The sequence below is a fragment of the Giraffa tippelskirchi genome, chromosome 7 (genome assembly GCF_054371585.1).
Source record: "Giraffa tippelskirchi isolate mGirTip1 chromosome 7, T2T-mGirTip1v1.2.pri, whole genome shotgun sequence".
NCBI lineage: Eukaryota > Metazoa > Chordata > Mammalia > Artiodactyla > Giraffidae > Giraffa > Giraffa tippelskirchi.
In genome coordinates this window covers 111,281,863-111,305,076 of record NC_137281.1, presented here as the reverse complement: position 1 = coordinate 111,305,076, position 23,214 = coordinate 111,281,863, and the positions used below count along the sequence as shown (strand labels likewise).

General features: G+C 44.2%; 1 protein-coding gene and 1 long non-coding RNA gene across 2 annotated transcripts in view; both read right to left on the bottom strand.

The window, feature by feature from the left end:
• Positions 1 to 23,214, bottom strand: part of RORA (RAR related orphan receptor A) — a 796,368-nt gene that overhangs the window by 426,105 nt on the left and 347,049 nt on the right. The gene's annotated exons all lie outside the window — the stretch shown is intronic.
• LOC145512882 (uncharacterized) lies at positions 856 to 5,326 on the bottom strand. Its single transcript, XR_014058892.1, has 2 exons — positions 1,144 to 5,326; positions 856 to 997 (listed from the first exon to the last, which is right to left on the bottom strand). It is a non-coding gene; the product is annotated as an uncharacterized LOC145512882 (long non-coding RNA).

Genomic DNA, 23,214 nt, shown 5'->3' with positions numbered 1-23,214 from the left:
TCCCCATGGCTGCTTCACTGCCTGGATTCACAGACCTTCATCTGAGCATGCGGGTCTGGTTTTGCTGTTGCTGGTTCATGTGATTCTTGCTCCCTTCACTCGAGGTGGGCATTTCAGCCCCAGGGATGCCCCCCAGGGGCACTGGACTGAGCTGACACAAGGCCAGCGGGACAGTGGATCTGGTCCCAGATGGCACTGACCTCTGGAGTAGGTTTACTAGCAAGTTCTTTCAGTGTGGAGGAGAGAACATCATGTAAGTTACATGGGGTGGGAGCCAGGGCAGGCAGGCAGAGGAAGACGTGTGGCCAGGTGTACATGTGTGTACATGGGCACACACAAACACAATAATCTTCTTGGGGTCAGCGGCTCATGGTCAATTTTCCTCTACTCCAGAAAATCAGACCAGTCCCCCAGGTAACAGAAGCCGCCGGCTCCACTGACACATGGCATTTCTAGGCACAGGGTGGCTGGTGGCATCCTTTGCCTGCAGCTCCGTCCAGCACTGCTGTTTCTGGCTTCCCACAGACTCTCTTCCCCTTTAAGATACCAGGTGGGTGCCTGTCAGTTCCAGGAGCAGAGAGACAAAAGCTGTCCTAGCTCTCTGTGATATGAGTGTGCCACTTTGCAAGTCCTTCCTGACTTGGCAGCAGGCCTCCTGCCCTGAGGGGATGGGGAGAGAGACGGGATGGGACCATCACATGCCTTCTGCTCCAAGAGGCAAGTGGGTGGGAGCAGAGAATGGGCCTTCACTACAGGAAGAAAGTGTGTCTCCAATGCACTGAGAATCCCTGGAGCCTAGAAGATGCGGACACGGTGAGGGATGTCTAAGACGAAGGAGGCCGCCTCTGAGGCACCTTTCTTTTTTTTTTTTTTTTATAAATTTATTTACTTTAGTTGGGGGCTAATTACTTTACAATATTGTAATAGTTTTTGCCATACATTGACATGAATCAGCCATGGGTTTACATGTGTTCCCCTTCCTGGACCCCCCACCCACCTCCCTCCCCATCCCATCCCTCTGGGTCATCCCATTGCCCCGGCCCTGAGCCCTTGTCTCATGCATCAAACATGGAATGGTGTTCTGTTTCACATATGATAAGATACATGTTTCAATGCTATTCTCCCAGAACGTCCCACCCTCACCTTCTCCCTCAGAGTCCATAAAATTGTTCTATGCATCTGTGTCTCTTATTCTGTCTCGCATATAGGGTTATCGTTACCATCTTTCAAATTCCATATATATGCATTAGTATACTGTATTGTTGTTTTTCTTTCTGGCTTACTTCCCTCTGTATAATGGGCTCCAGTTTCATCCATCTCAGTAGAACCGATTCAAATGTATTTTTTTTAATGGCTGAGTAATATTCCATTGTGTATATGTACCACAGCTTCCTTATCCATTCGTCTGCTGATGGACATCTAGGTTGCTTCCATGTCCTGGCTATTGTAAACAGTGCTGCGATGAACATTGGGGTACACGCGTCTCTTTCAATTCTGGTTTCCTCGGTGTGTATGCCCAGCAGTGGGATTGCTGGGTCATATGGCAGTTCTATTCCCAGTTTTCTAAGGAATCTCCACACTGTTCTCCATAGTGGCCGTACTAGTTTGCATTCCCACCAACAGTGTAAGAGGGTTCCCTTTTCTCCACACCCTCTCCAGCATTTATTGCTTGTAGACTTTTGGATAGCAGCCATTCTGACTGGTGTGAAATGATACCTCATTGTGGTTTTGATTTACATTTCTCTAATAATGAGTGATGTTGAGCATCTTTTCATGTGTTTGTTAGCCATCTGTATTTCTTCTTTGGAGAAATGTCTGTTTAGTTCTTTGGCTCATTTTTTGATTGGGTCGTTTATTTTTCTGGAATTCAGCTGCAGGAGTTGCTTGTATATTTTTGAGATTAATTGTTTGTCTGTTGCTTCGTTTGCTATTATTTTCTCCCATTCTGAAGGCTGTCTTTTCACCTTGCTTATAGTTTCCTTTGTTGTGCAAAAGCTTTTAATTTTAATTAGGTCCCATTTGTTTATTTTTGCTTTTATTTCCAATATTCTGGGAGGTGGGTCACGGAGGATCCTGCTGTGATTTATGTCGGAGAGTGTTTTGCCTAAGTTTTCCTCTAGGAGTTTTATAGTTTCTGGTCTTACGTTTAGATCTTTAATCCATTTTGAGTTTATTTTTGTGTATGGTGTTAGGAAGTGTTCTAGTTTCATTCTTTTACAAGTGGTTGACCAGTTTTCCCAGCACCACTTGGTAAAGAGATTGTCTTTTATCCATTGTATATTCTTGTGAGGCACCTTTCTGACTCTTCATTGGCATGCCCCCAACACCTGGCTTGGAGTTAGGTCTGCTCCCAGAGCCCCACAAGCATCCTGTGTTTCCCTGGCTATCATCCTGGCCCTACTTCCCACCAGACTAGCAATTCCTGATGGTAGGACTAGGTCCTCCAGGGCTGTGCTGCCAGCATTCTGCATGGTTCCAACAGAGAGAGATGCTCCCTAAATGTTTGTTGAAAGGCTGAATGTTAAAAAAAAGAAAGATAGTTTTCTAGAGCATCCTTTTGCTAAGAAGGAAGTTGGTGCTTAGAGAGAGAGAAAAGGAGGGGAGGAGAAGGGAAAGAAGCCAACCTTTCTGAAAAACCCACAGGACAGAGAGCATCTTAGGCATCTGACATTCATTGGGTCAATTTTTCCCAGAATCCCAGTGAACTAGGTCTCCTTGCTCTGCAGACTTGCTTATGGGCGCTGGGACACACACTCACTTGGGAGTGAACAAAACGCAAGGTTACATAAAGAGAAAGGCTGAACAGTTGGGGACAATGGCCACGGGAGAGACCAGAGTCACAAGCCTCACGGTGAGCTGGAATGAGAGCAGGGCTATGCAGGGGAGGAAGTTTGAGAGACACTAAGTCCTCCCTGGAATTTACATTTGGCCTGCCTTGCAGGCAAAGATGCAGAATCCTTGGATTTAAAATGTTAAAGGGCAACAGACCCAAACTGGGGAACGCCCAGCTTCTACCTTGTCCCCCTTCACCTTTGCCCATTGGCGGAGTTAAATTTATACCAGGTCGAACTCATATGTCGAAACCAAAATGCTCTACAGCTGGAAATGGGAAACTTGACAACCCTGTGCATGGCAACAGATGTAAGAATGCCTTCAAAATGTCAGATTACTTCTGAAAACTGGGGGCAAGTTACAAAGAGATTCTAAAAGAGCATTAAGTATTTCCCAATTTTGAAAAGAGAGGGAAAAGTATTGTACACATGCGCATATACTCCAGAAGGCTCACTGCTCACCGTAGCCTCTATTATATTATAATTCTCAGGCTCCAAATTTCTGTAATAAGAAATTCAGAGGTCATTGTCTTATTTTCCAATTGTCTGTGCCATACCTGTTAAGTGTCCTTGTATCAGATCAATACTCGTTTCTTTTGAAATATGTATTTATTTATTTGGATGTGTCGGGTCTTAGTCGTGGCACAGAAGGTCTTTGTTGTGTCATATGGGATCTCTCATTAAGGTGCACAAACTCTAGTTGCAGCTCACAGGCTCAACAGTTGCAGCGCATGCACTTAGCTGCTCTGTGGCATGTGGTATCTTAGTTCCCTGACCAGGGAGGGAACTTGCATTCCCTGCAACGCAAGGTGGATTTTTAACCACTGGACCACCAGGGACGTCCCTCAGCACTTGTTTTAAGTCATCTGATGTTAGAGTGAAAGTCCTTTTGTGACGATTTATCTCAACCCCCTTAGTTTATATTTGGGAAAATTGGGAGCTCAAGGAGTTTTCTCCAAGTTTTAGTAGAGGTCGGCCTAGAACACTGCATGTTTCTAAAATATCTCTAATCCAATGTCACTCTTTAACCACCGACCATCATAACTCCTCTCAGAAGGACACAGGGTACAGATCTTAAACAAGAAAGAAATTACACTTGGAATATCGCTTGTCCACACCATTTCAGCTTTTCTCTTTGCTCCAGAGGCCTCAGCTGCAGAATCCTGAGCGTGTGAGCCACGGAAGGTAACGTTCAAACAACATGTGTTTCCAAGGTCACCCTCGCATGCTCTGGGGCCCCCTGCATGGGGACTGCAGAGAGCAGCTGTCATAAGGTGGGGCCAAGGGTTGTTCTGCTTGTGCCAGTTTAGTGGAGCCATGATGTTATGCACGGAAATCTTGGGTATTGCAATAATCCTGGATTATAAATAATTTAGCATATTTCTTTGTAAACTGCAGTCCAGAATCCTTGCAAATAAGAAAAGGATTAACTTTTTTAGAAGGACTTGCTCTTGAGACTTTAAGTTCAAGGCAGAACAATGCTTGCCGTGGTAATTCCATCTATTTTAAGATCACAAAACCATACCAAGTTGAAACCAGAGCAGGAGATATTAATGCAGTGCTCTCTCTGAAGTGTCCAATAGTGGGACGAGAAAGCTTTCAAAGGGAATTAAGTAGACAGAGAAAGCTCCCTGTTCATGTCCAAATCATAAGGAGCCGGCTGAATAGGATTCACAGTTCTCCGTGGGAAGAACCCACACCACCGCTAATGTTCAAAACAGGGGGGCGATGTCTTGGGAAGATCAAGGACCCAGAATTCTGCTGTCAGAATCAGCCGCCTGCCCATTAGAGCCTCAAAAGACCCTTTTCCATGGGTGAGCTGATACAATCCTGCAAATGAGCCCATTTTTCCTTTTCTAACTAGCCCAAACTCTATCTGAAGGAAGTGGTCATTATGTAATATTTCCCAAGCACCCTTGATGTAAGCTTCAGATCTGGGGTCTGTGTGTGTGTGTGTGTGTGTGTGTGTGTGTGCATGTGTGTGCACAGCGGGAGAGTGTGAGGGGGCAGCAGAGAATAAGATGTACATACAAAGCAGAGAAACTGGAAAGGGAGCTGCCCAGGGTATGGAAGAACAAACAAGCGTCCAGGGCACGCCTCGGGTCAAAAGGTCAGCACCTGGTTGGGACACATGAGTGGAGGTCATAAGAGGAACAAAGTTAGCCACAGAGAGTCGTAGTCAGGGATAAATGAAGGGCAACAAGAGACAGATGCAGAGAGATACAGGCTCAGAAACTAGCAGCTGCCAAGTGGGGGGCAAGGCAGGAGGGTGAAGGACTAGAGGAGCAGGTCAGTGAAAGCACACCACCAAAGCCTGGCCTCCAAGACCCCCATGAACCACTGTCTGCCTGTTTTTCCAGCCTCATCTCTTGCTGTCCCCTGTGTGACATCTTATATGCCACCGCATTAAAAATGCAGGACTCTCTGTGCTCATCTCCATTCTTGCCTGTGTTCTTTCCATACTCTGCACCTAGGCAGTGCTCGCTCCCTTCTCCTAATAATATCTCTCATTCTTGAAGACTGAGCTGTAGAGTTACCTCCTCCTGGAAGCCTTCCTTGGTCCTCCAAATTTTAGACTGGGTTTAGTACCACGCCCTCACGCTCTGATGACATCGTGCCAATTTCCCAGCTTCTGCTTAAGGAAGATGGCAAAGAGTTTTCATATGAAAATTGTGAACTCTGAAAGGGTCACGGCTGACTTGAGTGCTGTGTTCAGAAGGACTGTGAGGCTTCATCTGGACTCATTTGGAAAGAACACTGCACTTACTTAAGGATACCTGCCACTTAGGAGCATGGGCCATAGTTTGTCATTCCTGGTCTACAGCAGCATCTCATTTGCCAGATGAAGTCTGAGTCTGAAAGATGTGAAATATCTGCTTAGTTAACACAAAGTCTTGTGATTCCTTACCAAGTGCTTCTTTTAAGTGATAAGATTCTCCAAAATTCTAAAGCTTGGATATTGAAACTCTTAACAGATCCTTAGCTATTCCCAGAGGATGAGGATTACATAGTGATGGAGCCGTGGGGCAAAGCTTAGAGGTTTGGCAGTTTTGCTTAGACATCCCTCACCTGAACCTCTGTGTCTTACAATGTTTTCTCCTGCCTAATCTTCCGCAAGTCCCTGTCTTCATGCTCTTCTCTAATCAGTGCTGTTGGCACTGCCAGTGCCTGTTACCCAAGTTAAAATGAAGACTTCTGGGCTGACTCTCCTGATAACACAAATATGCCATCAAAATGATGCAGTCCCCGGTATCAGGCAAGAAAGTGGAGAAAGCTAAAGTCACCTTTTCAATTTCATCTTTTACTCCTCACTCTGGAACCCAAAACTTTCCTGAGAAAGAAATATACTTGGAATGGTTTCATTTGATAAACTCCTTCCCTGTCTTACCATGGAAGGAATTTTCCAGCGGGTTCCGGTTTCAGGAGGTTACAAGGCACAAGGGAAGGAAAGCTGGCACACTCTCAGTCAGACAAGGGGTTTTCACGTTACCACTGTACTTACATTTAGCTGGACCATCTCGTGATTCAACAATTCACTTTCCTGAGATGTTAAGTGGTGAGAAATGCTAGTCGCTAACCTGCCCATCCCCTCTCCCACCGTCCCTGCCTCCCTGAGGGTCTGTGATTAGAGATGAACTCTCCCAGCATGACTCAACTTGGCAAAGGATCATCTAACCTTTCAACTTCATTTTGGCAAACTAGGCTAGAGAGAAATCGCCAGGATGTCCCCCCACGACACGCTTTAACATCAATGACCTGCTTCACCATGTTACCTGAGGACACGGCTCTGAGCAAAGATGGGTGAGTTCCCAGCACTGAAGGCAAGTGAGAGATGATGGCAAGTGAGAGATGATGACAGGACATCCTCCTTGACCCCCTAGCCCGGGATGCGCACCAGCAATCAGCAACTATGTCCTCTGCCTCACTTTGCTGTGTTTTTAGCAGCTCAGTTTCCTCAGAGGACAGGGCAAGAGGGAATGGGATTAAGCTGGGAGCCCTGACTTTTCAGAGGGAAGAGGGTACTACACGTTCTCATTTCAAGTTTCTCTGAAGGGTTTCTGGACAACCAATCCCCTACCCTGATCCAGGTGCTATTATCTCTGGGTGCCCACCTTACTTCTGCACAAGAAATCAAAGCAGTCAGTTTGCAGTTAAATTTCCAAGTGGCTGAAAAGAGAAGATGCTGTTGAATCTGTCTTTTTTTTTTTTCAAGTCCTGTAAGAAAGAGGCTCAGAAGAGAAGAGGGGCTGGTAGGAAGGAGAAGAGAGTGAGAGAACTTCTGAACAATCAATACATTCAACTGTACCTGTGCCTTAGCAGAAGGATGGTGCAAGGAGGCAGGTGGGAGATGAGACCCCCAATTCATAAATATTAAGGATGAAAGGACCTCAGAGGTCACCTGCTATAACCTCCTCTATTTTACAAATGGGCCAGGTGGTGCTACTGGTAAAGAACCTACCTGCCAATGCAGGAGACATAAGAGACATGGATTTAATCCCTGGGTGGGGAATATCCCCTGGAGGAGGGCACGGTAACCCTAGTATTTTTGCCTAGAGAAGCCCATGGACAGAGGAACCTGCTGGGCTACAGTTTATAGGGTCACAAAGTGTTGGGCACAGCTGAAGTGACTAAGCACACAGCATTTTACAAATGAGAAAACTAAAAGTCAGACATGCCCAAGGGATTTGCCCAAGGTTACACAACTTGTGAAGAGAGAAGCAGGATCCGGATCCAGCTCTCCCAGGCCCCCCATCTAGGGCCTTCCCCATAATCCACCCAAATGGCCATGGGGACATCTGGGTCATATAGGAGGACTCTACGTCCAACTCCAAGAGGTAGCCCATCATTCTCTTCTCATCAAAAAACAATGTCACGGCTGCCCACTTTCTGTAAAAACTCTTGTCTGTCAACCACATGGACATAGAGACAGCTCTCCCTGTAAAGAGCTCTCATGGCTGACTTTTACTGTAAAGCTGGCAAAGCCATTTTGGCGATCATTTTTTCTAGCACAGAAGCTCCTTGACAAGAGGATTAAAGTAGACAGCTTCCCAAAAAGTCTCAAGAGTAATTTAAACTCTGTATGTTAATCCTTGTCTAGAGTTTTGTACACTTGCATGAAAACATAAATCTCGCCTGCCACACCCAATCAGCAATCCCATCACTGGTGTGGTTTACAGAAATTAAGAAAAAAAAATTAGAGTGAACCCAGTCATAAATTAGGACGAGGCACCTATCTGTGTAAGAGGAAGTTTTGGAAGTTATAAGCCAAAATGGAGTGTGGGGTCATAAATCTGGGGATTTCCAAGGCAGAAGGTGGTAGTTCTTTTGGAGTATGGTTCCTCAGTGCAGGGGTCCTCAACCTCCAGGATCTAATATCTGATGAGCTGAGTTGGAGCTGATATAATAATAATACAAATAAAGTGAAAGTTGCTCAGTTATGTCTGACTCTTTGTGACCCCAAGGACTATATAGTCTATGGAATTCTCCAGGCCAGAATACTGGAGTGGGTAGCCTTTCCCTTCTCCAGGAGATCTTCCCAACCCAGGGATTGAACCCAGGTCTCCCACATTGCAGGAGGATTCTTTACCAGCTGAGCCACAAGGGAAGCCCAGTGCACAATAAATATGCTATACCTGAATTATCCCAAAGCCAGCCCTTCTCCCCGGTCCATGGAAAAATTGTCTTCTACAAATTGGTCCCTGGTGCCAAAAAGGTTGGGGACCTCTGCCTTAGTAGTTTTTTCCCGAAAAATATGATGGAAATGGGACCAGAACATATTGCCTCTCAATATCAGTCTACATCAGAATCACCAAGAGAGTGTGTTAAAAGTCAGATTGCCAGGCCCCTCGCCCCTTGACTTAACAAGTTCCTAGGATACCCTGCTGTTGCTGGTCTGAGACCATACTCTGAGAACCTCTGGGCTAGAAAGACCCCCTCAGGCCTCCATTGGGGTGAGACTTCATCACAAAGTGGAAGATAGGATTCAAGGTGGAATTTAAAAATCCATTCACAGGTGCAGCAGGCAGGTGAGAAACCCCAGCATGTGGGTACAAGGGTCCCACTGTCATAGCATCGGCATCCAGCAGTCCCTTTTACAGGAGGTGAGCACTCCAGCTTCTTGAGTAACCTCTAAAAAGATAATGCCCCTCTGAGCAAAAGCAAACACTAGGAGGCTTAAAAACCTGGGGTCCCTGTGCCCGCTCCTCAAGCCAGCAGAAAATATATTTATGTCAAGAAAGTGCAGTGTAAATAGAAAGCAGGGCTTGATTTCCACCAGCCCGAGTCAAAGAATCTGCTGAGGAGCCCACATGACACACAAAATGAAACCCAGGTCCGTGATACCCAGAGGCCAGAAAAGGAACGGAAGATCCAAGAAAATCCAAACGTTCCTGAATTTCTACAGTAAACACTTCTGATCGGATCCTCTTGCTATTTTGGAACATACATGAAATTCATTAACTGGCACTCATTAAACAGGAAAAGGTAGAGAAAAAAAAAAAAGGTGGTGCTGGAGGACAAATCAGTAATTGCTCCTTCAGAGCAAACCAAAGTTACTGAGAAAATCTCCTATAAAGGCTCTGTCAAAACAAGTCACTTAAGGATTAGTGAGAGCTAAATCCTCCGTCAGAGAGATTTTTCTCAACAGTCGTAAATGGGTTTTAGTATCAGAAAATCTTAGAAAATATACTTCCCCTGCCCCCACCCTCCCCTCAGAACAGCTCTTTCAATAGTTTGGCATCTTCTGGAAGCACAGTGTTTCCAAAGGCGGAGACTTCTTCTTTAAAAAATAAAATAAAATAAACTCTGTCATTCACGGCAGAGTCAGTGGCTGGAAATAAATCATTACAGGCACTGTATTTCAGAGGCTTGCCCATACAATACACATGTTCAAGTACAGTCCTTTCTTTTCTTGGCAATTTCCCTGAGAAAAATTAATATAGGGCTGTTAGAAGCTAATACTCCTATTTTATCTTTTTTCTTTTTTTCCATTTTGGACTCCTTCCTTAAGGTTTAACTGCTCAATTTGTTTGTTTGGTAAGGGCAAGAGCTGAAATTTAAATTTCATTTTGAACATGGGTAGCTGATTACTTACTTTTTTAATTAGAAAAAGGTAAACCCTGATAACACTATATGTTTTCCAATGGTAGCCTATGAAGAGCACACATTTTAATTCTATCAGTAAAGAGTCATCTTATTTACTCTCTCTAAACCATCACCAGGACTTGTGTTCTATTTCTGAACAGTCTGCTCTGGAGCTCCTATCATTGGATTATGGAGGTCTGTCTCTTTCATTAAGCTGCTGCTGCTGCTGCTGCTAAGTCACTTCAGTCATGTCCGACTCTGTGCGACCCTACAGATGGTAGCCCATCAGGCTCCGCCGTCCCTGGGATTCTCCAGGCAAGAATTCATTAAGCTAGTCTGTAGAAAAGACGTACTTACACCATAAGCTCTTGGAAACACTGGCATTTATCCCCACAAGAGGGGGACCAGGCAAAGCCATTTTCCTACCTGCCTCTTAGATGGTTACACTCCATTTTTTCTGACCAAATCTTTGTTCTCATATCACCTCTCAGAGCTAATGCATCTAGATGTCACTGGTGCCAATCAGTGGAAAACTAACACACTTGCAAAATGCTCCCTGTGTGAGTCAGGACTGATTTCACTCCTTTGGATACAGACTATGTTTCAAATTTCTCATTTCTACCATTAGATCCCTTAAAAACATCCATCTGCCATGCCAAAATATTTTTCCTGACATCCAAATGGCAAATCTTAGTTACAAACCTGTTTTGAGGCATTAACATACTTGGCCATCCCTCAGCAAAGTGTATGTGAGGAGGTGACCAAAAAAAGTCCCCAAATGTTCCCATCCCAACCCATCCTATGCCTAAAATTTTGCCACTGAAATCCTTTACGATTTTTAATGTCCGGGACTATCCTTTTCATATTAAATTATTCCAAGAGAACCTATTTAATCTATCAAACCAGTAAGACTATAGAGAATTTAGCAAGTCTTTTATTTTGGTGGCAAAGCCAAGAGAATTTAGGCTTGGGATTATACAGACCTGAGTTGACATCCAGGAGCCATGGTTTTCTAGCTCTGGGAACTTGGGCAAGTCATTTCATCTCTAAGAGGCTCAGTGTTATCATTTATAAAAGGGGAATAATAACACCTACCTCCAGGAAGAGCACTCTGCGTGGGGTCTGCCCCCTGGACAGTGCTCACTAATGTGAATTCCAAGGGCCAGTTGGGTGGGAAGACTGAGGTCAGGGTAGATTATCCTCCTAAGGTTGACCAGAGGTAACAGAAACAGGGTACATTCTGGAAAGGGAGCTCCAGGAGGGGGCCACTTGGGTGTGTGTGTGTGTGTTGTTTAACTAACCAACAGCAGTGGACACAAGAGGAGTATTGGTCAGTTGAGAGACCAGACTGCAGAGCTGAGGAAACAGCCACAGAGGAGAGAGGATAGCCTTCTGCCTACCCCTTCTCAGCTGACTGCCAGCAATACCCACAGTGTTACAAGTTTCACTCTAGTTCTGCCCTAACTTGATTACATACAAGGGTTTTGCATACATTATCTCAAAAATGACATTGCGAGATCTTTGCCTTTGGGATTAATGAGTAATCAGGATGTACATATCCATCTCCACTTCACTAACAATCAAACTAAACAGTTGCCACAGATCTTTCTCTTGTATGGAGGGGGCATGACTGCTAGATGGATATGTACAGGAAAGCCGGACCCAATAATCCTGGTCACATGTCCAGAGACCACGAATGCTTATTTTGGCTGGGGTGGGTGGGGTGGGGTGGGGGTGGATGAGTGGGTGAGGATGAGTTTCCAACAGCCTGATATACCATCCTTCAGGGAAGAAGCTGTTTTTGTGCTCCTCACCCAGTGGGTAGATCTGCTGTAGTTAAATACATATTTCTGAGCCCTGAATTGAAGCACTTGTTTTCCAAATGACTTACGAATTTTATTTACGTAGTTGTTTTCATTATGTCGCTATGACATGGCATGTTTATTGAAAAGACAAAGCTTAAATTATAGAGATGAACCTGGAAATATCATCATGCTGGTCTACAAACAATGTGTATGTACATAGATAATGCTTGTGTACGTGCATGCTCAGTTGCTCAGTCGTGTCCAACTCTTTGCAATCCTATGGACTGTAGCCCACCAGGCTCTCCTGTCCATGGAATTCTCCAGGCAAGAATGCTGGAGTGGATTGCCATTTCCTCCTCCAGGGGATCTTCCCAACCCAGGGATTGAACTCACATGTCCTGAGGCTCCTGCATTGGCAGGAGTATTCTTTACCACCGAACCACCTCCACCCCATAAGAGCTGACAATTGTTAGTCTCACATCTTCATTCATTCACCTCAATATTCTTGACTCTCATCTTAATCACAAAGTCATGCAACTGGGCAAGCAAAACTGCCCATAAGAGAGAGAGGAAGACCTCTCTGTGAAAAGAACAGACAAGGCCCATATTAAGTTCAGTTCAGTCGCTCAGTCGTGTCCAGTTGGTTGTGACCCCATGGACTGCAGCATGCCAGGCCTCCCTGTCCATCATCAACTCCTGCAGTTTACTCAAACTCATGTCCTTTGAGTCAGTGATGCCATACAACCATCTCATCCTCTGTCGTCCCCTTCTCCTCCCGCCTTCAATCTTTCCCAGCATCAGGGTCTTTTCAAATGAATCAGTTCTTCACATCAGGTGGCCAAAGTATCTCTACCAAGTTAGAGAAAGGATTTGATGTTTCCCCTCCACCCCTACATCCTTCTTATCCTGAATGAACAATGTTGAAGATGGGTCTTAGGTAGGAGTCAAGAAACTATAAGATTAGAAAAGGAAGCTCTATCTCTTATTCATATTAGTAAGTGACAGAACACATTCAAATTGAGTTCCAGTGACTCAATAACATATGTGGGAGAGGGCCGGGACGGTCTTTAGGCTTTGCAAAGATTCTGTTTCCTGGAAACATGAGCTTAAGGAATAGGAGTAGACAGAACTGGTGAATCTCTGTGTGGCTCAGGTCCTCTGTGATTAAAATGGAAGCAGTAAGGGCAGAATTCTTCAGAAAATAAGGCAGTACATTTTGAGAAATATCACATGGGGTTAGATGGGGAAGTGCTACTAAAACAACTATTCAAAATTAATGTGAAGAAGTTTTACGCAGCATATAGTTTTCAGGGATCTGATAGGAGGGCGTAGGAGATGGGGAGTGGGGAGGACAAGCCACAATCATAGGCTTACTGATGGACGAGACCATGGTAGAAATGCCCTAGAAACATTTAACAAAGAGTCCTGTGGGCAGTGACTGACCCTTACACCATTGTTAACCAATACAAGGGTCAGGGGTGATCCACATCCTACTTAGGAGAACAATAAACAGCATTTCATCTGCAGGCTATCACGGGTTGTCCACAGTGCAACAGAAACCCTGCCTGAACTTGAGAGGTCAGCCAAATGCAAACATGTTTCACAAACACTATTTTCCCACCTCACCTTCATCTATCCAGCTTTAGGATCTCACAGACAAGCTCTCGGAGACGTGAATATGAACACATCATATTCAGAAGTCCTCAACACAAAAAATAGAGAACTCTGCATTCAGCCACCTGGGCTGGTTGAAAGCAGATCATCATGCAGTCACTCAAAGCATATGTCCCAATATGGACATGGTACCTTCACAGCTCTTATCTGATTGCAGTGCACAAATGTGGATTAGAAATGATATGATCACTAACTTTCTGAGGGGGAAAAAGGGGAAATCCAGTAGAGTGACTGGGTAAAAAGTTAGTAATGAAAGGTAAGTAACCCAGACAGGGAGTTTCCTGAGCAAGCATACCCTGGCAGCTTTAGCCACGCACCTCTGATGGCGCTCCTTTCTACTTCAGTTGATAGAGATCTGACCCAGTGCTTGACCATCTACTCAAACCACTTCTTGCCATTTCACCAAGTAGGGACGTCAGCAAAAAGTCATTTCAGTGCAAGTAGAAACCCACTTTGCAAAACAACCCTCCACACTTCAAACTAAACAAAGGACTAAGTAAACCCAGATTACATACAGCTTTATCAGGAGGAGTTTGTGTAATCTCTGAATCAACAAAGTCTGGGAAATATGTGTACAGAATATCCATTATACAAATGTCAGGCCACAAAGTCAAACTCTTTTTTTGAGATGCCATTAAGGGCTCCCTAATCCAGCCACTATGGAGAAGGGAATGGTAACCCACTCCAGTTTTCTTGCCTGGAGAATCCCATGGATAGAGGAGCCTGGTGGGCTACAGTCCATGGGGTCACAAAGAGTTGGACACGACTGAGTGACTAACACAATAATCCACCCAACAGAGGATAGCAGGGGAAGCCCAGGGTCTGCGAGCCTCCACCTTCTAGCCTGACTCTCTTTGTAAAGAGCAGGAAAGCAAATTTTCCACAGAGTTATTCTCACTGTTTCCTGGAAAGAGCAAGATGTCCTTTCCCATCAGCCTGAATGGAATTCTTCTCTGAGCTGGTTTAGTTGATGTGGGTTAAGCTTGAACATCACACAACTTCACAACCACAATACAACTGGGATTGTTCGGTGCCTTTTAACTTTGTTGGGTATAACTTACGAAGTCCAAGATTAAAGGGTCATTTATGGTCTGCCAAATGGAAAGTTTCAAAGTGAAATGGTTAAGTCACATCATTAGGGGAAGAAGAAAGAATTAAAATGTATACTCACGTACAGAATTAAGTATGCTCATAAAATGATCGACACAGGAAAATATAAACAACAGCAGTTCAAAAGTACAGAGTCACTTGTATTGTCACGGAAGTCTTAAAAATGGACATGTATATGTATAACTGAATCACTTTGCTCTACACCAGAAACTAACATAACATTGTTAATCAACCAAGCTCCAATATAAAATTAAAATTATTAAAAATGTCATCTTTTTGATCTATGTGGAAACACATGGACTATTTCATTACTGCTGTCATATAGCCCAGAACACTTGTACAATAGGCTGGATATTCTTCAAAATCAAATAGAGCTAAGTCAGATACTAGCTGACACATTCACTACCAACATTTGATTTGGGAAAAGAATCTTATTCTTGAAACTATCTCACAAGCCATAAAATGCAGACCATATGGCCTTCCTCATAGGTTTTTATACAAATAAGATAGGATTACATGTATAGTACCCAGCCATGGCACACACTACAACTATAATATTATCCCTGTCCCCCCAAATCCTTTGAGCAGAGAGATCTCGTGTGTACATGTACATTTAGCTTTGAAGTTATGCATTTAGCTTTGAGGTCACATAATGGACACATACTGAATACTTCTTGTCATTTATTCAATAACAAACATTGATTATTTACCTTTTGTACTGCCTGACCCAGAAGTCCCCCAAAACATTCTTGTTTCATGATTAATGGATTGGAATTTTTTGTAACACCTCAAGTTAAAAAGAAATGCCCAACAGTTGAGTTTATTAACTAATTAGATCCAAATAAGTTAATAAGTATTTACATCCTAACAATTTAGTAGTTTATCAGAAAAAAAATAAATCCAATAAATGTAAAGAAAATAATATTTCATTTCATTGTGAAATAGTCACAAATATTTATTAATACTAAGGAGACACATGTGCCTGGTGGACACTTCACAAATTCTCAAACCTGGGCACTAGCCTGGAAACCCCCGCCCTCATTTCCTGCTCCACACTGTACCATGTGGTGCTGCTTTACATGACAGCAACTGCCCCAACCCTAGATTTGCAAAGGTATGACATCACTGAGAAGAATGTCATGCATTCCAATAGTGAAACTATGAACCACCTTGAGCTAGTAGTTCACACGCTGTCTGACAGATGTCAGGAATTGATATATTTTCCTCAACTATTTAAAGTATTTCCCAGTAATCTTTCAAGATTGCTGCAATGCCTGGGGTACCTTGGCTCATTGTCTGGGAACCAAAAAAGTAATCAATTACATCAAATCAGATTCTTCTCGTCTGCTGCTGTACCATAAGAAACACAAATTAGACAACATTATAAATAAACAGTAACAAGACTTGTTACAATGGAGTTCTGTACTTCTATTGCACATTTTTGCCTCTAATATTTCACCTATTCAAAGATATCTGACTTGTGTCATATGGTCACCAGATTGACTGTGCAGTGAAGGTTCTGGGCATTTGAACAGGATAAACATCTACTTATCTCGGGGCTTCCCGGGTGGCTCAGTGGTAAAGAATCCACCTGCCAATACAAGAGATGCAAGTTTGATCCCTAGGTCAGGAAGATCCCTGGAGAAGGAATGGCTACCTACTCCAATATTCTTGGCTGGAATGGGTCCTGCCAGATGACACTGGCAGGCTACAGCCCATGGGGTCACAAAGAGTTGGACATGACTTAGTGACTAAACGACAACAGCAAAATCTTGATCTCAAATGTTGACTTACTTTAAAAAACATAGAGCAATGCAAAGTTTACCAGATGGTCCTCCTCACTAGTGGGAATTTGTGAGCTCTGTGGATCAGCTTCCTGTAAGGTCATTCGAGGAGAAGGAAGGGAATCTCCTTTCATACGTGAAAATAGCTCAATACCCAAGAACTCTGCTGGCACCTACATTCTTCAGCATCTAGAATCCAGGCCTCAGGAAGCAACAGGGCTAGCCCTGTTCCCATTTAGACTCTATCCAATGTTGTGTTGTAGGCATGTCTACAGAGCTAAATGATGGCTTAAAATCCTTGTTCAGGGAGACTGTGGTAAGGAGAGGCGCAGTGGGGCACAATGTATATGCCGCCTGTGCTCAGCGAAGGCTAAGAGGAAAAACCGTGCTTCATGATGCTGTCTGATTTCCCAGTGACTGAGACCCCCACAGGGAGGAGTGAGGTCCTTGAGTTCAGGGTGGGGAGAATTATCAGCCCACTCCCAGGCAGAGGGGTTTCCTTCCCTTTTATACCTGCCTGCAGAAAGCTCTGAATGGAGGGATGTGCTCTTTGCTGAAAGGGAGAGATGCAAATGTCCAAATTTATTAGCTACTAGTAGAAGATTTCTCTTAGACACATTAAACAAAAGTTAAAAAAAAAAAAAAAAAGAGCACTGTGGAGAGGAAGTAGGCTAATCCGAAGCATTTCAGAGAGGGGGTGAGTCCTGGTCCTCCTAAGGTGTGTGCAGGGAACCATCCTGACCTTGATGGTTGAACCCTGCAGCCCAGGGGAGAGTCAAGGGGACCGTTGTTCATGAGGCACCAAGCAGAGATCCAGTAAGTCTCTTTGTTGTTCTGGAGGGCCCCAGGAGAAGACAGCATAGACTCTGGCCTGAGGAGTGGACCAGGTCACTGGAAGCGAAGGCTTATTACACAAGAAGGAAGAAAAACCCACCACCAGACTCTAATCCCTGCAACTTTAAAGTAAATTAAGTAACACTGTCTTCCTGGGGGTACCCTTGGCAGAGACGAGCAGGACCCACTGCTCCTAGTGATGAACACATGTATGGGGCCCTATTGGCCTATTTACCTATAAAATAAATATAAAAGCCTTCTGGAATCATCCTGCCCAGTGAGCATCAGGGGTCTCAGAGTCCTAGCTCTGTCCACTAGAGCTAGGACCAAGGCCTCCTCAGTTGCCCAAGGCCCCAGGCATAGGACTTGGTACCTGCTGTCAAAGCTCTGTTTCATTTTGAAATTCAACTGGTAAAAACTATTTTATTCCACCAACTCCTTCTCCAAGCACTGTGCAATTCAAGGTGGAAAATTCAGAGACTCGCCGTTCAGAATGCACCATGTTATCCCAATGTGAATTCACAGACGAGGACACACAGAAAGAAAGGGATAGAAATGCAGTTGCTATTACAGGGGTGATGATCTTCCCAGGGACCCTGAATTTGGAAGTAGGAAAAATAGAAAAGGATCAGCCTCTAAGTTCATCTAAGGTGATTTATATGAGGTAGAAACAAGTACACTACCTTGTAACACGTTAGCATTTCCAGGGCAAACTCCTGCTATAAAATGCTTTCCTGGTCCGTTGATTCAATAAGCCTGCAGAGGTGTATTTGGCATTCACATATAGTGTTAATCAAGTATCTTGTTTTTTTGAAAAACAAGAGGCCAATAAAAACAACCCTTGGGTTGCCATGATGTTCCTGGCATTCTCAGATTATGTGCCAAGTCTGGACTTGAAGCCCAGTGTCAGGAACAGCATTTGTTTGGCTCTTGAGGAATTTTCAGGCCAGTTAGTTGGTGTCCACATCCTTGCTGCCTATGTAACTTGTAGTAATGTATTTGAAATGAGTCAATGATTATGCCATCTGCACATTTATCCATCCCAAGATTCACTCTGGATTTTCCCAACAGCTTCTTCCCATACTAGGTTTACCTTTATGATCTGGAGGTCCTCACTGGGACAGGATGGAGCTGCAGATACATGGTATGTGGTGTCACACGAGTCTTTCCCATAAGTATTAATTTGCATGAGGGTTAAGGAGTTTCCTCAAGAGGGAAGGCGTACTTGATCTTTAGGAACACTGGAGATTCAGATGTGTACTTACAAATATCATAGCTTGAAGAAGAGAGCGGGGATGAAGGTCAGTAGACGGGGATGAAAAACAAGGGTCATCATGGGAAAATCTGACAGGGCCAACTAGACTCAGCCACAGTTCTGAGAGTCAGATGGGAAGATGCTCCCCCCTCCATGATGGTGAAAAGTGAAAGTGAAAGTTGTTCAGTCATGTCCAACTCTTTGGGATCCCATGGACTATACAGTCCATGGAATTCTCCAGGCCAGATTACTGGAGTGGGAAGCCTTTCCCTTCTCCAGGGGATCTTCCCAACCCAGGGATCAAACCCAGGTCTCCCGCATTGCCAGGGGATTCTTTACCAGCTGAGCCACAAGGGAAGCCCAAGAATACTGGAGTGGGTAGCCTATCCCTTCTCCAGCAGATCTTCCTGACCCAAGAATCGAATCGGGGTCTCCTGCATTGCAGCCAGATTCCTTATCAACTGAGCTATCAGGGAAGCCCTCCATGGTGGTGGCTGGTGTTTAAACCCACCCAACCCTACTTCCCAGGAGCTGTATATACTTTGAAAGAGAAAAGGGCTATGTATATGAACTGAAAGAATTCTCTCAGCCATTCTGAGAACACTCGGGGCTCAAACTACTTTATTAAGGTGATGTGCTCCTACATGAGCCCAGAGACAGAGATATTCCTCGCTTCAACACAGGCTGGTATTCAATCGTCACGGTAATGAAAGATCTGAACAGGTTGGTAGCCTGGGCCAGCAGTTAATCATGAGAAGAAACAGAAGCCCATAAGTAACACTCAAGAAAAATAAGAGTGGTGTGGTTTGGGGTGGGCCAAGACAATGGTGATGACACTAGTGGAGCTTGGAATAGCAAGCAGTCTAGTCATGAGTGGAAGCCTAGGCTAATTCCTCAACGGACATAAAACACCCCTTTGGGAACTCAAAGAAGTGCTGAGGTTGGGATGAGTTTTGTAAGGAACTGCATTACCTGCGCTAACAGGTGAGGGCTTGAGGCTCTGATCTTGATGTTAATAAGATTCATTCATACCCCAGGGCTGGAAAGGCTTGGAAACATTATGGTTACATAAGTTTACATCAGCCCCTCCTCTTTTCTTAACTGACACAAAATCTTAGCCCTGTTATCATCTCTGATCTTGGACCACTTCCCTGAGCCACTGTGCAACATGATCTTTTTCTGAAAGCCGGGAAGAAAAGTAAATTCACAGGTTTCTTTCAGAGTGGCCTGAGATTCCCTAATTTGCATTGCTCTGTGAGTGCAAAGCATGATGATAAAAAATGTAATTCTTCACGCACGTCAAAGACAGCTCATTAGATCAACTTTTTTCCCCCCTTGTATATGTGTTTTTTTTTTTTTAAACAGGAACCACTGTGCTTTCTTTCAAGTGACAAGAGTTGTGACAGCTGTTCTAGAAGGTGTTCAATGGTTAATTAAGACACCAGTGTCATCGCTGAGCTCTTTTGTATTTCGTAGAAAGCAACTGCTAAACAGATGAAAGTAGGTCTGAGGCAAGGGGTAGCATAACTATTATTTCAATTAATAAATAGCTCTAAAAGTGAAGGAAGTGATAAAGGCCTCCAGAGCGTCTGTATCTGCCCCGGTTCTGTCAGGAAAATTAAACAGAGTGCTCGTGATTGTCATTGCTTCTGTTTAAGAGATCCAAGCGAGTGGGTCACCTGTGCTGAGCCGGTTAGTCTGCTGGTTCCTGGGGCACCCCCTAGTGACACATTTGTATACCCCGGCGCATCCATTGCTACAGAAAGGAACTGGGCCAAATCACCTCTCTTTCTTCCACCTACATCCTCTCCTCTCTTCTCCCCCTCCCCCTGCCTTCCACCGAAAGAAGCCCTAAAACGTATTTTCAGACAAATATCAGGGAAGCATTTATAAATATTTCAGAGGCGTTTCATAAATAAATAAGCAAATCTACAAAAAGACTTCCCTCTTTTAATGAGATCTTGGCTGTGTTATATGCCTTTTATTTGTGCATCATTAACACCAGTTGGGGAAATTTTTATACTGGAATCTTTTGGAGTGGGGGGAGGGCTCATAATATATGAAAAAGCCTGTGAATACAAGTCTGAAATGTGTAGCTTCGTCCCTGACAGATTAGGCAGCTCTGGCGTGAGGGAATAGCTTTTACTCTTTTAAAAGTAAATACTAATCAATAGCAACTGTGCCGACAAAAACCTTCTGGCCGCCTAATTGCACCACAGCTACTCATAGACCCCAACAGAATTTTCCCCTGGATGTAACAAAATTAACTACCAGGGACTGAGCTAGTGAGTTATCACCAGCTCGCTATTCAAATGTAATTAACACAACCCCCCGACTGCCACATGTACCATTAAAGTACCATTTGTACGTGTAATTTCCAAACAGGGTCTGAAGGTCATGCCCACATCAATCTTTTCAACATACTCATCTGCACAGGAAATCAAACTGGCAGGGAGGTGGTCCCGACCATTATAGGAAATCTCTTCCTCTCGGAAATCTTGTTTGTAGTTTCTCTTCTGTAGCTTAATGCCCTCTGTGGTCTCTTTGGCCATGTCAGAAATAGCCAGACTGTGTCAGAGGCAAACAAGTGGTTTAAGCTGTCTTAGCTTTGGGCTGATCTAGCTGCTAGAAATGCAGAAATCTTACTTGACAGGAGCTTGGGATGGATGCTATGGTCACTTTGGTTAATAATAACTAATATTTTTACCACTCATTAGGACCTACATCTTCCAAATGTATTATTATTATTATTGGTGATTATAATAAGAACAGTGGCCACTTATTGAGTATGGGCTAAAAGCTTTACATATATATTTTATCATTTAATTCTCACAACAACTTTACAAATTAGGAATTATTACCCCCATTTTAAAATCAAGGAAGTTGAGGCTCAGAGAGCATGACTCCAAATGCTCCAAGCATCTGGAATAATGAAGTGCCAGAATTTGAACCCAGGTTTCTGACTCTAAAGGTCCTTCTTTAACCTCTATGGAAGGGACTGATAATCATCACCAGCAACATCAGCATTTTACACACATGGTAAAAAAGCACAGAGAGGTAAAGCAACTTACTCAGGGATACTCAGCATGTAAGAGTTTCAAAGGAGAGGGAAGAACCAGTCATGGGGGTTAGTGGAATCTCTGACTCTCTAAATGCACATCACAGCAGCCTTTCTGTCTTCTTCAAGAACCAGTGGAGGTGTTGCCAGAGCTCCTCCAGATCTTTGCTCAAAAACCATCAACTCTCCTCCTACCCCTACCTTTAGCAGGAATGTCCTTGCTCAAAACCTGCCACCCCACTCAAGTTCAAGTAACAGTTAACATCAGTCTTCAAGTTAAAGGGTCCAGAGATAATATAGGAAGCTATAAACGACAACAAAAGCCTAGATGGAACCAACTGGGGAAGTCCAAGATGGCAAAGGACTTCCACAAACCCTCAGTCTCATTATATGTTGATTTGACTATATTAGCATACTAAATATGACACAACTACCAGTGGCCATGATAAGACACTAAGGACCAAAGAAGGACTGAAAGAGCGTAGCACCCCACCCCCTCAGAAAAAACCCTGCCCCTTCCTGGTAACAGACACCTCCCCATCACTGGCTTCACTCCTCCCCCTTTGTCTTTACTCTTTAAAATTAAATCCCTCTTGCAGGGTGGGTGAGGAGTTGATCTGTGAACTTATTTCTGCTTCTCCCTTCTTTGGCCACCAAAAAAAGCTTGGCTATGTCACTATCAGCTTTGGTTTCATTATTTGCCTACGCCAACCCTAATAGAAAGGGAACCTTCCCACCCCAAGGCAGAGAGCCTTGTCGGGCTAGGGCCTGAACAGGGTCCATATGACTTATCACTCAATTCAGTAATAGAAGAGTCCAGAAACATAGCCTATTAACCTGTGGAGGACATCTGTACAAGACTTTCAGCCAGAGGTCCTCTCTCTGGGCTCAGGGACCTCAACTACATAATATGCTCAGTCATACAGCCATGTTTGACGCTTTGCAACCCCATGAACTATAGCCTGCCAAGCTCCTCTATCCATGGGATTCTCCAGGCAAGAATACTAGAGTGGGTTGCCATTTTCCTCCCCAGGGGATGTTCCCGACCTAGGGATCCAACCTTCCTCTCTTGCATTGGCAGGCAGATTCTTTACCATTACCAAGCCACTTGGGAACCTCGTAACAATGAATTAGATAAAAGCTCTCTTGGTCCCTTCCAGATCTATCATTTAGGCTAATGGTGAATTCCTTGAGCTAGGAGAGGCCATACACAGAAATCTAACAGCATTATTTTCTCAAAACTTGCCCTATACTGTCCCTGTAAGAACCCAGATAACCATGCGGTCACAAAACATTGCTTTATAAAAGGAGACATGCTGAGCTGAGGATGCACATTGTTAGGTAACTTTGAGAAATAATCAGGCACTCCAGGAGCCAATAGGGAGAGAGAATATAGGCTGCTCTCCCTCTAGTTCCCACGTGTAACTGGGCAAAGCTGCTCAGTTTGTGAAGAGGTCTTTGCAAAGCCACTGAGGTCTGCAACTATGACTGGAAGTCTTGTTATTTTTCAGCTGCAGACTCTATTGTCAGAATCCTGTTCCCGGGAGCACAATATGTACCGAGGGTCCTACTATGATAGCAGTTTCTTGACTTCTTCCATTTAGAAATGCCTGGTGCTGGCCTCTAAGCCTGTGCCTGGAGTCTGCCTGATGGCTCAGAACTCCTCATTTCCACCCAGAAGCACACAGGCCACATGCTCATGTGGTTTCTTTCTGGCCCAAAGCTCACCCTGTTCCATCTCAGTGAAGCCCCTGCATCAGAGACACCATCAGCCCAGCTC